General features: G+C 21.7%; 1 pseudogene; it reads left to right on the forward strand.

Moving 5' to 3' along the window:
• The first annotated feature begins 12606 nt into the window (after window positions 1-12606).
• On the forward strand, window positions 12607-13785 carry LOC124931158 (annotated as a pseudogene).
• The last annotated feature ends 3322 nt before the right edge of the window (window positions 13786-17107 follow it).

Consider the following 17107-nt stretch of genomic DNA (forward strand, 5'->3'; position numbering starts at 1 on the left):
TGCAACGGAATCGATAAACAAGAGGACTGAACCAAACTTTAATCGCATTCACACCCAACAATTCTCTTATGATATTTGTAGTTAAATATTGATGGGATAGGAAGAACATCACTTAATGCCGATGCAATGAAAGTTGTTGTTGCAGTATGCAATTTATTGATAATCAAATTTTTTTCACTAATTTCAACTTTATGATTCTGAATTTTAATTTCATCTGTAGCCTGGAAGATTCCAAGCCAATGATTCAAGACTTATGATGTATTATATATGATGCAAAGAGAATGATTGTAGATTTTATTCCACTCCTCTTTGGGAAAGCTGAAGGTATAAATGATTATAGTTTGTTTTCAGATGAAACTCCATTTTTAATATTTTGATGCTTGAATTTTAAACCCTGTTTAAATTGATAAATGTAACTTTGTCTTTTGTGATTTTTCTTGTTTTATAATTGACCTTATTTCGTTGATGCTGAAGGAATCGATATTTTTCAGGAATTTGAAGACCTTGGATCGACGAAAGGAGTTGTCGATATTTGTCAAGAATTTGGTTTCACCTCTCTAGTCTGAATTCCAAAATAAATTTATTTAGGTATAATTATAATTCTTTCCTCTTTCTTTCTTAATCTATTATATATAATTGTTTGAATAACATTATACACACATCTATTTTTATTGCAGTATATTATTCATCCTACAAATCGACCTTCATGAGTTCAAGTAAGTTTTCTTTTCTTACTTACATTTATATTATTTTGTATATAAGGTGCATGATACATTTTTAGATGCATGATAGATTTATTTTGATGTAGGATAGATTATACAAATAACAAGAATTCCAACTTATAAATTGGTAAAAAATATAAACCAATATCATATCTTTAATATCAAAATTTATAAATTAAAATTTGATTTTCACAATAAACTTATAAAATTATATTATTCATTTTTATTTTCTATAAAAACGTTTTTCTAAAATAAAATAAAATAAAATATAATTTAAATTTAAATTTTACTTTAATTGTGTTAAATTATATTTATTTACATCTTTATTCTTTGTTTTATTAAAATATAATTTAAATTTTAAAATACATAAAATTTTATTTTATTATATTTATTTAATTTTTTATATTTAAAATATTTTAAAATTTATATCATCTAAACTTTAAACAAAAAAAAATTTCACTTTTTTTTTTTATCAAATATAATTCAAATATTTTTAAAATAATAATAATTATTTTTATATAAATGTAATTTCTCTATAAAAAATTATAATATTAGTTTAAATTGTAAATATATAAAATATTATTTATGTTTTTTACTTATATATTTCTTATAATAAAATTAATATATATTTTAAAATATTCTTATAAGGTTTATCATTAACTTTATCTTTCGAATTAAATTTTATATTCATTGTTAATTTTATAAATAAGCTATTATATTTAGTACTAAATTATTTTCATTAAATTTATATTTTTATTAAATCTAATAAGATTTTATTTTTTATTTAATCAAATAAAATTTAAATTTTATTTTTTAATAAAATTTATTTTCATAAAATTTAAATTTGCATTTAAATTATTAAAAACTTATTTTGCATTATATTTAATATGTTTTTCTATTTAATCAAATATAATTAAAATTTAAGATACATAAAATTTAAATCATAATTATTATTTATTTTATATAAATATAATTTCTCTATAAAAAATATATTTTAATTTAATTTTTAAATACATAAAAAGTATTTTTTGTTTTTTTCCTAATACGTATATATTTTTTTAAATATTCTTATAATGTTGATAATTAATTTTAAGTATTGATATATTTTACATTAAATATTAAATTTAATTTTGATTTAATTTTTTTAATTTTGTTCTTATTATTTTAACATAATTATTTTTTCTATAAATATAATTTATTTATAACAAATATTATTTTATTTTTTAATTATATATTTCTTATATTTAGAATATATATTTTTAATATTATTTATAACTAATTTATACTATGAATTAATGCGTATTAACATTAAATTTTATTAACATTAAATTTGTATTAAAATTATATTTTTTTTATTTAATCAAATATAATTTAAATTTAACATTAAAATTATTTTTATTAAATTTAAATTTGCATTAAACTTATTATAATTGTATACATATTCTATATAATCAAATATAATATAAATTTTATATTTTAAACTTATTTTCATTAAATTTAAATTTGTATTAAAATTTAATTTTTTTTATTTAATAAAATAAAATTTATATTAAAATAAAACAATTCCTGATTAAAAATTATTTAGGTATAATTATAATTCTTTCCTCTTTTTTTCTTAATTTATTATATATAATTGTTTGAATAACATTATACAGATCTATTTTTATTGCAGTATATTATTCATTCTACAAATCGACCTTCATGAGTTTAAGTAAGTTTTCTTTTCTTACTTACATTTATATTATCTTGTATATAAGGTGCATGATACATTTTTAGATGCATGATAAATTTATTTTGATGTAGGATAGATTATACAAATAACAACAATTCCAACTTTTTAAGTTGGTAAAAAAAATAAACTAATATCATATCATTAATATCAAAATTTATAAATTAAAATAAACTTATAAAATTATATTATTCATTTTTATTTTCTATAAAAAATGTTTTTCTAAAATAAAATAAAATAAAATATAATTTAAATTTAATTTTAAATTTTACTTTAATTTTGTTAAATTATATTTATTTACATCTTCATTCTTTGTTTTAATAAAATATTATTTAAATTTTAAAATACATAAAATTTTAATTTATTATATTTATTTAATTTTTATATTTAAAGTATTTTTAAAATTTATATCATCTAAACTTTAAACAATAAAAATATCACTTTTTTTTATCAAATATAATTCAAATATTTTTAAAATATTTATAATTATTTTTATATAAATGTAAATTCTCTATAAAATATTATTTATGTTTTTTACTTATATATTTCTTATAATAAATTTAATATATATTTTAAAATATTTTTATAAGGTTTATCATTAACTTTATCTTTTGAATTAAATTTTATATTCATTGTTAATTTTATAAATAATACTAAATTGTTTTCATTAAATTTATATTTTTATTAAATTTATTAAGATTTTATTTTTTATTTAATCAAATATAATTTAAATTTTATTTTTTAATAAAATTTATTTTCATAAAATTTAAATTTGCATTTAAATTATTAAAAACTTATTTTGCATTATATTTAATATGTTTTTCTATTTAATCAAATATAAATAAAATTTAAGATACATAAAATTTAAATCATAATAATTATTTTAAATATTATTATTTTTAACTTAATTATTATTTATTTTATATAAATATAATTTTCCTACAAAAAAATATATTTTAATTTAATTTTGAATGATGGGATAGGAAGAACATCACTTGATGCTGATGCAATGAAAGTTGTTACTGTGGTATGCAATTTTTTGATAATCAAAATTTTATTCACTTATTTCAACTTTCTGATTCTGAATTTTGATTTCATCTATAGCCTGGAGAACAAGCCAATGAATCAAGACTTATGAATTGGTTGAAGAATGTATTATATATGGTGTAAAGAGGAGGATTGTAAATTTTATTACACTCCTCCTTGAGAAAGTTGGAGGTATAAATGATTATAGTATGTTTTTAGATGAAACTCTATTTTTTTGTAATGCTTGAATCTTAAACCCATGTTTATATTGATAAGTGTGCCTTTGTCTTTTGTATTTTTTCTTGTTTTGTAATTAGCCTTATTTCAGTGATGCTGAAGGAATCAATCTTTTTCAGGAATTTGAAGGCCTTGGATCGACGAAAGGAGTTTCGATATTTGTCAAGAATTTGGTTTCACCTATCTCTAGTCTGAATTCCAAAATGAATTTATTTAGGTATAAATATATTTCTTTCCTCTTCTTTCTTAATCTATTATATATAATTGTTTGAATAACATTATACACATCTACTTTTATTGCAGTATATTATTCATCTTAGAGATCGACTTTCATGAGTTCAAGTAAGTTTTCTTTTTTTACTTAAATTTATATTATCTTTCTATATATATAAGATGCATGATAAGTTTTTAAATACATGATAGATTTATTTAGGTGTAGATTAGATTGTTAAGTTTATAAAAAAAATAAACCAATATCATATCTTAAATATCAAAATTTATAAATTAAAATTTAATTTTTACCATAAACTTATAAAGTTATATTATACATTTTTATTTTCTATAAAAATGTTTTTTCTGAAACAAAATATAATTTAAATTTACATTTTGTATTAATTTTATTAAATTATATTTATTTACCTCTTCATTCTTTGTTTTAATAAAATATAATTTAAATTTTACAATATACAATATTTTATTTTATTATATTTGCCTAATTTTTATATTAAATGTATTTTTAAAATTTATATAAATTAAACTTTTCAAAAAAAAAAATTATTACTTTTCTTTTTAATCAAATATAATTTAAATATTTTTCAAATGATGATTATTATTTTTATATAAATGTAATTTCTCTACAACAATTTTTAATTTAAATTTAAATTTTAAATACATAAAATATTATTTATTTTTCTTACTTATATATTTCTTATAATAAAATTAATATATATTTTTAAATATTCTTATAATGTATATAAATAACTTTACCTTTTGAATTAAATTTTATATTCATCTTTTATAAATAAGCTATTATATTTAATATTAAATAATTTTATTTATTAAATTTATTAAGATTTCATTTTTTTTATTTAATCAAAATATTATTAAATTAAAAATACATAAAATTTAAATCACAATTATTACTTTAAATTTTATGATTTTTACATAATTATTATTTATTTTATATAAATATGATTTCTCTATAAAAAAAATGTATTTTAATTTAATTTTTAAATACATAAAAAGTATTTTTTATATTTTTTTAATTATACTTATAATATTTATAATAAATTTTATGTTTTGAATTAAACTTATATTAATAATTAATTCATAAAAAAATTATATTTTGCATTAAATATTAAATTAAATTTTGAATTAAAAAACTATTATTTAATTTTTAATTATATATTTCTTATATTTAGAAGATTTTTTTTAATAATACTTATAACTAATTTTAAACTATAAATTAAAGCATATTTACATTAAATTTGTATTAAAATTATTAAAATTTTATTTTTCTATTTAATCAAATATAATTTAAAATTTACATTTTAAAATTATTTACATTTAAATTTGTATTAAACTTATTAAAATTGTATATATTTATTTAATGAAATATAATTTAAATTTTACATTTTAAACTTATTTTCATTAAATTTAAATTTTGAATTTTTTATTTAACAAAATATAATTTTAGATTAAATTTTAAATACATAAAATAATATTTATTTTTTACATAAAATACTTAAAATTTTGAATCTAACTGGAAACAAAGTAATACAGTAGCTCGATATTGTTAAGGGACAACTTAGGTTTCAAAAAATAGTTGTTGTCAAACTCTACGTAAAGAATGATTTCTTTGCCTGCAAATTTTTTCAATTTTGCGCGTTGATATCTTGGTCAACATCGTCGCGGACACAAAGTTAATCGTCTTTAATGTAGTAGAACCTTGTTATTCATAGTCATTCCGTCATATTCAAGGACCAGTTTAGATCCAAGATAATTTCATTATCTAGTTCAAATTCTATTAACTATTTGTGGTTATATCATATGTTTCATAACATGACATATTCTAACATCACATATTAATGTTTTAAAAGGCTCTAAATTCTCAAAGTCGTGGATGTCGAACTATCATGGTGATGGAGTATTGCCTATGGCTTTCAAAAGAATCCTAAACGACAAAATGAAAAAAATTACCGAAGGTATTATTTCCTTATTTTACCTTTCAAATGAATCTTAAACGACAAAATGAATTTTTTTTACCAAAGATGTAATTTCCTTGTTTTACCTTTCATTCGACCACTTATTTAAATTATGAGTAACATTATCTTGTTTAAGCAATACAAAATATTTGTTTCTCTTATATATATATATATATAAATAAGGTTGTTAATGTCATCACATATGGATCATAGTACACAAACAAATATCTTACCATTCATGTCATATATTCTCTTATGATATTTGTAGGTAAATAATGATGGGATAGGAATAACATCACTTAATACCGATGCAATGAAAGTTGCTGGTGCGTATGCAATTTATTGATAATCAAAATTTTCTTCACTAATATCAACCATCTGATTCTGAATTTTGATTTCATCTGAAGGATTCCAAGCCAATGATTCAAGATTTATGAATTAGTTGAAGAATGTATTATATATGGTGTAAAGAGGATGATTATAGATTTTATTCCACTTATTCTTGGGAAAGCTAAAGGTATAAATGATTATATCTATTTTTAGATGTAACTTTATTTTTTTGATGCTTGAATCTTAAACCCCTGTTTATATTAATAAGTGTGACTTTGTCTTTTGTATTTATTCTTGTTTTGTAATTGGCCATATTTCGGTGATGCTGAAGGAATCGATCTTTTACAGGAATTTGAATATCTTGGATCGACTAAAGGAGTTGTCGATATTTGTCAAGAATTTGGTTTCACCTCTATAGTCTAAATTCCAAAATGAATTTATTTATGTATAATTATAATTTTTTCCGCTTTCTTTCTTAATCTATTATATATAATTGTTTGAATAACATTACACATATATTTTTATTGCAGTATATTATTCATCTTAGAGATTGACCTTCATGAGTTTAAGTATGTTCTTTTTCTTACTTAACTTTATATTATCTTTCTATATAAGATGCATGATACGTTTTTAGATAGATGATAGATTTATTTTGATGTAGGTTAGATTGTGCAAATTATAAGAATTCTAACTTGTTAAGTTTGTAAAAAAATAAACAATATCATATCATTAATATCAAAATTTAAAAATTAAAATTTAATTTTCACAATAAACTTATAAAATTATATTTTTTTTATTTTTATTTTCTCTAAAAACGTTTTCTAAAAACAATATAATTCAAATTTAAATTTTGCATTAAATTTATTAAATTATATTTATTTACGTATTCCTTCTTTTCTTTAATAAAATATAATTTAAATTTTAAAATATGTAAAATTTTATTTGATTATATTAACCTAATTTTTATATTAAAAGTATTTTTAAAATTTATATCAACTAAATTTTTTTAAAATTTTTTTTATTTCTTTTCTTTTTAATCAAATATAATTCAAATATTTTTGAAATAACTATAATTATTTTTATATAAATGTAATTTCTCTATAACAAATTATAATTTTAGTTTAAATTTTAAATACATAAAATATTATTTATTTTTTTACATATATATTTCTTATAATAAAATTAATATATATATTTAAATATTCTTATAAGGTTTAAATTTACCTTTTAAATTAAATTTTATATTCTATTGTTAATTTTATAAATAAGCTATTTATATTTAGTATTAAATTATTTTCATGAAATTTATTAAGATTTCATTTTTTTAATCAAATATTATTTAAATTTATTTTTTTAATTAAACTTATTTTCATAAAATTTAAATTTGCATTTAAATTATTAAAAACTTATTTTGCATTATATTTAATATGTTTTTCTACTTAATCAAATATAATAAAAATTTAAAATACCTAACATTTAAATCAAAACTATTACTTTTAAATTTTATTATTTTTAACATAATTATTATTTATTTTATATAAATATGATTTCCCTATAAAAAAAATATATTTTAATTTAATTTTTAAATACATGAAAAATATTTTTTAGTTTTTTACTATTAAGTATATTATTTATTTTGTTTAAATATTCTTATAATATTTATAATAATTATGGGATATGAATAACATCACTTAATGTCGATGCAATGAAAGTTGCTGGTGCGGTATGCAATTTATTAATTTATTGATAATCAAAAAAAATTTCACTGATATCAACTTTTTGATTCTGAATTTTGATTTCATCCAAGCCAATGATTCAAGATTTATGAATTGGTTGAAGAATGTATTATATATGGTGTAAGGAGGATGATTATAGATTTTATTCCACTTATTCTTATTCTTGGGAAAGCTAAAGGTATAAATGATTATATCTATTTTTAGATGTAACTTTATTTTTTTGATGCTTATATCTTAAAACCCCTGTTTACATCGATAAGTGTGACTTTGTCTTTTGTATTTTTTCTTGTTTTGTAATTGGCCTTATTTCGGTGATGCTGAAGGAATCGATATTTTTCAGGAATTTAAAGACCTTGGATCGACGAAAGAAGTAGTCGATATTTGTCAAGAATTTGGTTTCACCTCTCTGAATCTCCAAATTGAATTTATTTAGGTATAATTATAATTCTTTCCTCTTTCTTTCTTAATCTATTATATATAACTGTTTAAAAAATATTATGCACATCTATTTTTATTGTAGTATATTATTCATCTTAGAGATCGACCTTCATGAGTTCAAGTAAGTTTTTTTTCCTTACTTAACTTTATATTATCTTTCTATATAAAATACATTTTAAGTTTTTGATAGGTTTATTTTAGGTTGGTTAGATTGTGCAAATTATAAGAATTTCAACCGATTAAATTTGTAAAAATATAAACAAATATCATATCATTAATATAAAATTTTATAAATTAAAATTTAATTTACACAATAAACTTAGAAAATTATATTATTAATTTTTATTTTCTATAAAAACATTTTTCTATAAAAAATATATTTTAAATTTAATTTTTTCATTAAATTTATTAAATTATATTTATTTACACATTCCTTAATTATTTTAATAAAATATAATTTAAATTTTAAAATACATAAAATTTTATTTTATCACATTTACCTAGTTTTTATATTAAAAGTATTTTTTTAATTTATAACAATTAAACATTTCAATTTATTTTTATTACTTTTGTTTTTAATCAAATATAATTCAAATATTTTTGAAATAATTATAATTATTTTTATATAAATGTAATTTTTGTACAACAAATTATGATTTTAGTTTAAATTTTAAATACATAAAATATTATTTATTTTTATTACTTATATATTTCTTATAATAAAATTAATATATATTTTTAAATATTCTTATAAGGTTTATAATTAAGTTTACCTTTTGAATTAAATTTTATATTCATCTTTTATAAATAATCTATTATATTTAGTATTAAATTGTTTTCATTAAATTATTTTTTTAAAAAAATTTATTAAGATTTCGTTTTTTATTTAATAAAATATAATTAAAATATAATTTTTTTAATAAATCTTATTTTCATAAAATTTAAATTTGCATTTAAATTATTAAAAACTTATTTTTAATTATATTTAATATGTTTTTCTATTTAATCAAATATAATTAAAATTTAAAATACATAAAATTTAAATAAATTTATTATTTTAAAATTTATTATTTTTAACATAATTATTATATATTTTATTTAAATATGATTTCTCCATAATAAAATATATTTTAATTTAATTTTTAAATACATAAAAAGTATTTTGTAGTTTTTTATTATTAAGTATATTATTTATTTGTTTAAATATACTTATAATATTTATAATTTATTTAAATTTTTTAATTAAACTTATATGGGCATATAATTTTGAGTAAGTGACTTTATTATAAAAGGAGAGAGCAAATATGTATTAAAAATTAGAGTAGAGCGGGAATTTGGTGTAATTAATGGTGTCGAGAATGATGTGATAACACGTGATTCGACTTGGAAAATGAAAATTCCCTCTCCTATTAGATTTAAGTTCAATAACGTGTTAACATATCATTTTTAATATCATTCATAACACCAAAGTATGCATTTACTCTTTTATATATATCCAAATTAACCATAACTCTTGACCCGACAATCCGGACACTTTGAAAATTAAGTATCATTATATTATATATATATATATATATATATATTAGTTAGTTAAAAACTTGAACTTGTCTTTTTTTTGTTAGGTTGCAAGTTCGAAACATACCTATAGTATTTTTTATTTTATTTTAATCGTTTTATGTGTATGGGCAGGGTCAAGCCACTATCCGACCTAAGTATCAATTTACTCTCAAATATATATATCAAAATTAATATATATTATCGAAAAAGAAAAAGTAACCGCCCTAGCCACTTAGAGCGAACTATCAAGCCACATAGAGCAAACTATAGGCAGCCCAAGCCCACCGGCCCAACACCCGACCACGCAGAGGCCAAGACCAAAGTATTAACAAACCAATCAAATTAAGTGACTTCCATAAGTGACTTATTTTTTTATTTTAACCTTAACAACTATATAAAAAAAAATTGTATATAAATATGTTTGATAGAAGTATTATGATAAGTATTATAAAAATGAAAAATTAATTTTGTCTTTTAATATTTTAATTAAAATGATAATCTTAACTTTATTTATTTTTTGTTATTTTTATTTACTATTATCATTTTTTCTTAATATTTTATATTATTTTATTATTAATATTATTATTATTATTTTTTTAATTTTAAAAGGTTAATATAAACTCTTATCTCTTGATTTATTTAATATTTTTAAATATTATAATAATTATATTTTTATTGTAATATGAATTTTAACTATTTTAATTTATAATATTATTAATGGATTGTATATAAATAAATATATACTAGTTATTTAATTACATTATTATGTTATTATTTTATTTTATTTTTTTATTAAATAATATTAATTAATAAAAAAAATATTTAATACTTAAAAATCTACATTAACATAAACTAATGAAAGCATGTCAATGGTTATGTGGAATAATTTTATTAAAAAAATTACATATAGTTTCTCTTTAAATTTATAATATTTTTATTACAAAAATACTCTTTAAATAAAACTTATTAAAAATATTTAAAGAAATAATTAAATCAAAGTTAAAAAAGAAAGATAAGATAATTAGGAATTATAAATTATTTGTGCCATAGTTTGTAAGGGGAGAATGGGTAAAAGATTATACTTACCTTCAAATGAGATTATTTAACTTTGCATAAAGAGTGAACACTGTATGTATAATACAATTTTAAATCAAATAACAAATAATAAATTATCCTAACTTTTCAATCAAATAATTCAGCTTTATATTTTACACGATAACGATTATATATTGCTCTCCTGTAAAACGCGCTTTACACGATAGTTAGCGTTTTACAAGAGAGTTGTTTTACAATAGTTTTTTTGTAATGTGTATTACACGATATTTGTTGTACAACGCTCTACTGTCAAATAATACACAGATTCGTGTGAAAAGTTGGTTTGAAGTTTATTTAAAATCATATAAATCGCGTTTTACGGGATATTTGCGGTATAGAAAACATTTATTATAATATTTATAATTCAACACTTATTATAATGTTCAAATTTCAAGATAATCTTTAGTTTACTTATAATTCAACACTTATTATAACAGTTATAATATTTATTTAACAATAAGAATATTTTAATATATTAAATAGAATTTATAGGCATTCTTATAATTATAATATTTATTTAACAATAAGAGCACAATGTCTTTTTGTTTTTAGATTCACTCACTAATATTAAAAACAATTTAAATAAAAATAATAAAAAGAAGACAAGAACAAAATGGGTTAAATATATTAATACAAGTGAAATATAAAAACTATAATATTTGTATAACTCTTTACATAATTGAAACTTAACTAGGGATGTAAATGAGCTGAGCCGCTCAGTCAAAGCTCGATTCGAGTTCGGTCAAAATCGAATTTGAGCCGAGCTCGAACCAGCTCGTTTAATATTCGAGCCGAATTCGAGCTTAGGTAAGACTCGCTTGATGGCTCGTCAAGCTTTTTCGAGCCTAATCATTTTTTTTATTATATTTTATTTTTAATGAAAAATTAAAACACCCATAAGACTATTTATGGACTTATTGTTTATTATACCGATACTAAAGTTATTGGTACATAAAAAGAATGAGATTTTCAATATTTAGGTATATCAAGATATGCCAGAGTAATATTTAGACTATTCACAGCAGGGAGTCAAATAAGGTATCAAATGGGTGTTAACATAATATCAAATGGTGCAGCAGAGTATCAAAATTAAGTTTTAAAATATGGGTATCAAATTTTGATACGGGACCAAATTTGATGTGGCCCAATCACAGCGTGCCAAATGGCAGCGCGGGTGGTTACTTTTTTGTTTTTGTTTTCTTTTTTAAATACACTTTTGCATAATAATTGATAAAAATATTTATATATATATATATATATCATTATTTTTTTATTTTTCGAGATCTATAAATAGAGACTTGGTTTGTGTCATTTGGACACCAAAAAAATTCTGAAATTTTCCACCATATTATCATCCTTGTTTGTATCACCTTTCTTCATATCATCATATGGATATTCCCCCAGACCCTTTCAATCTCGAAGAGATTCAACAACAATGGGAGCTGGAGGAATCTTTACTCAAAAGGCAAAAAGAACTTCTCAAAGAGCTTCAAAGGCGAAACAATTGATCACGTAAAAGAAATTCTATAAACATGGACCATGGAGCTGCCCATCAGAGGCTCATGGCCGACTATTTCGATGAGCCATGCACTTATACTGAAATGCAATTTAGACGTAGATTTTGTATGAGAAGGCAATTATTTCTCCGAATTGTAAAAGTCGTAACAAATTACAACCATTAATTCACCCAAAGGTGGAATAATGCAGGAAAGCTTGGATTGACACCGATCTAGAAGTGTACAGTTGTCATGCGCATGCTTGCATATGGAGTAGCCAGGGATGCCTGTGATGAATATGTGAAAATTAGAGAAACCACTACACTTGAGTGCACTCGTATTTTTTGCGAAATAATAATTGCCTTGTTTCAAGATGAATACTTAAGACGACCAAATGGGGAAGACTTGCAGAGGTTACTCCAAGTTGGACAAGAGCGCGGTTTTCCTGGAATAATTGGAAGTATTGATTGCATGCATTGGGAGTGTAAGAATTGTCCTAAGGCTTGGCAAGGGAAGTTTACTAATGGACACAAGGGTACAGCAACAATTATCCTCGAGGCAGTGGCATCTTATGATTTGTGGATATGGCATGCTTTTTTTGGCATGCCCGGAACATTGAACGATATTAATGTATTAGATAGGTCGCCAATTTTTGACGACATTGAGTCTGGTGAAGCTCTTACTGTGAACTTCACTGTGAATGGTCGACAATACAATCTTGCAAACTATCTTGTTGATGGAATCTATCCTAAATGGCCCATCTTTGTCCAATCGATTCAAATGCCACAAGGAGACAAAGCGCAGTTGTTTGCACAACAACAAGAAGCATGCATGAAGGATGTAGAACGTGCATTCGGGGTACTCCAAGCACGGTTTGCTATTATTTGCCAACTAGTTAGGATGTGGAATATTGATGGCCTAGGTAAAATAATGAGGGCATGCATAATTTTACATAATATGATTGTGGAGGATGAACGAGATTCGTATTCACGAAATTGGGAAAATATCGACTTCGAACGTTCGAATAATTTTGGGTCTAGTTCCTCAGTTAATGTCCAAAGAGAAGTGCTACCTCAATTTCAAGTGCATGTTCAAGGCCGATCTGAATCAAATATTCATACTATGGTCGATCTACGTGACAAAGCACAACATATTCAATTGAAGAAATATCTTATCATGCACATTTGGAATAAATTTGGAACAACTCTCGATTAGAGTTTTAAAAACACTACTTAACAAATTACTAATGTTTAAAGTGTTTGTTTTCTTCTTCGTTTTAAATAATATTTGTATGTTTGATTTACCAAATGATGAATAATATTGTTTGTGGTTAAAAAAAAATGAAATTATGTATAAATGATGTGGAATTGAGAGAAAGTGAAAAAATAATTTTGATACCTTGAATAACACTCTGCTGTAGGATATACTAAAAAGTGAGTGTTAAAATAGGTGTTAAGCTGACGTGGCAGGGTGTTAAATTAAAAAATTTGATACTCTGCTGTGGATAGTCTAAATTAAAAAATATATATTGTTTAATACTTATAAGAAAATAAATATATTGATATTAATTTAATTACGGAAATATAATTTTTAAAAAATATAATTATATTTAATATTATTTAATATATGTAATCTCAATATATTATATTTTATAAGATATAAAGGTATTTTTATTATACTATAAAGTATTTTATTTTTCAAAATTATTTTGCAAAAAGACTCAAGAGACTGTCCATTGATACTTCTTCAACAAGCTTACATCTCGTTTCGAATCCCTAAATCTCTCTTCGGTAAAACCCTAAATCTTGTTCAGTTATTGCTCTCTTTAAGCACTAAATTTATATAGTAGTTGTTGACATAACTCATTGTGTTTGTTTTGATTTTATTTATTTATCTATTAATATATTAATATATGTCTATGGAAGAGACATCAATTCCACTTAATATAAATATCGGTGTAGTTGAAAGTAATGAGGTTCTTCCTAACTACACCCAACAAGACACACAAGAAAATGACGAAGAAAAATAGGATAAGGGGTTCCAAACAAAGAAAAGGAAAAAAACTTCAGAAGTTTGGAATGATTTTGACATATTGGAGGGATCAAAGGGTTCCAAACAAAGAAAAGGAAAAAAACTTCAGAAGTTTGGAATGATTTTGACATATTGGAGGGATCAAATAAGGTACGTTAAGTTTCATTATTAGTTATCTAAATTAGAAACTAAATTTTAATCACTTATATGATTATTTCTTTTTACAGAAGGAAAAAACTTAAGGTAAATTATATTTTAGTTATTTCTAATTTGTTTAATTTGATTTTCTAGTGTAATTATTAAATTATTATTTGAGCATACTATAACTTTATGTTAATGAATGTATTTAGTAATACAGGTGGTATGATCGAGAATTTTTTATTGAGATGACCATGCATATTGCTGAAATTTGAGATGAACACGCATGACGCATGCTGATGAAATTTTATGTTTTATGAGCTATATTTTGATTTATGGTTGTCATTTTTTTATTAAAATATAACTAAGGATATGAAATATTATTTTTGTGAACTAGTGATTTATGAATGGTGATTTATATTTTTTTAATATAAGATATTTATAACCTAAAGAAGCATGAAAGAATGAATGCAATGAAGCAAACCAAAATCAATGGAGGGGATATATTTAAATTCGAGCTTCGAGCTTATCGGGCCTATCGAGCCGAACTCGAGCCTATGGTTATTTGATCGAGCCGAGTTCGAGCTTAATATTAAAAGCTCGATCGAGCTCGAGCCGAACCAATAAAAATCGAGTTGAGTCAAACTCGAGCCAGGGCTAGTTCGAGCCCGGCTCGGCTCGTTTACACTCCTAGACTTAACTACTAGTCAAAGTTTGTAGAACTCTTTAGATAAATTCAGTATTGATAAAAGTCAAGTGAAGGCCTTTCACATTCGCACGTAGTCAATATCCATGATCAAACTTTTATTCCAATATTGTCGAATTGATACTATAACCGTGGTTGACATTGAAATTGAATACTAAAATAGTAAAACAATTAAAAGTTATTAGTAAATAATGACTTCAAATTAATACCAAAACTACTGTAGCTGGGTTAAAATAGTGAAATATTGTAATTATTTTTGTTTGACTTATTTTTTTGTTATTTTTCTTTTCCTTAATTTCTTCTCTAAGACAACTTTCAATCGTTTACTAGTGTATGTTTTCTTCTTCGATTTTAGTAAAAAGAACTCAATACCGACTATATATGCTGACCATAACAAAAATCGTCGTCATTTAGCATATCAACGCCGACTAGAACAAAATTGTCGGTATATGAGTTATTATTACCAACCACATACATAGTGATCGTTATTGGTATCTCTATGATTTTAATGCCCTGTATATACATCTTTAGATGAAAGTATATCAAGCAAATCTGATGTCCACCCCGCCTCATATTGTGCCGGAATGGATACTAATATTAATTTGTTAAAATTATCCTGAATGGGTTTGTATTTATTTTTTAACCCAATTTTTTTCCTACTTTTAATCAAAGAAGCTCCTAAAGAGTGATGGTATATGACCCCTTCTCAAACACACAAAGTTAATTTTCATTGACGTTTTTCTCTAATGGGCAGATGATGACGATGATGATTCATATTCTTCATGCCGTTCCAAGAGAGTAAACTATCCAATAAGGTTATAAATCTCTCCCAAATAAACAAATTAACCTGTTACCAATTTCGATAACTATATCTTGTTGATGTTATTATATACAATTAGGTTAAGAAAATAAACGAAGATAAAAAAGGAGATTGTACAAATTCTTGATAATGAGGACAACGAAGAGGAGGAGCTGGATTGGCTACCACCACCGCTTAAGATCAAATGTCATTGAAGAAGATGCCACAATAAAGGAGTTTCTGTAAGAATTTTATTGGATGATTTGTAAAAATTATTTTTATTCATTGGACTTTGTATATTAACAGAACCAACCGTTGGAATCATTTGCTCAATCATTAAAAGATGTCATTAAAGTTGTAGAAGAAGATCTTGTTGAAAGAGGTCATGATGCAGATCACAAACTAGGACAGGGAAGGACTTAAGTAGGTTCGAGTTTACAAGGTTTAGTCATCTTGATTTTTGTTTTGATCGTTACTTCATTTGATATATATATCACGCTTTAGTAGAATATGGAATGCTTCATGATATTAATCTTAGTGACTTCTTTTGTTGTGATTATGTAACGGATATATATATATATATATATATATATATATATATATATATATATATATATATATATAGTATTAATCCAATAGTATAGATAAATCCTTCAAGTTTTATAGTTGTAACAATTAAATCCTATTAGTATTAATTCGAATTTTTAATATAGTTAATTAGATCTACTTTTATAAATAGTTTTTTTATTAAATTTATGGATTACGTTGGAAGAAATAATAGTTTCATTACTTTGAGTTGTGTTCTAAAATTCTCATCTTATTCTTCTTGGTCGCACCTTATTCTTCTATTGACATTGCATCCC

Source organism: Impatiens glandulifera, chromosome 1 (assembly GCF_907164915.1).
Source record: "Impatiens glandulifera chromosome 1, dImpGla2.1, whole genome shotgun sequence".
Classification (NCBI taxonomy): Eukaryota; Viridiplantae; Streptophyta; class Magnoliopsida; order Ericales; family Balsaminaceae; genus Impatiens; species Impatiens glandulifera.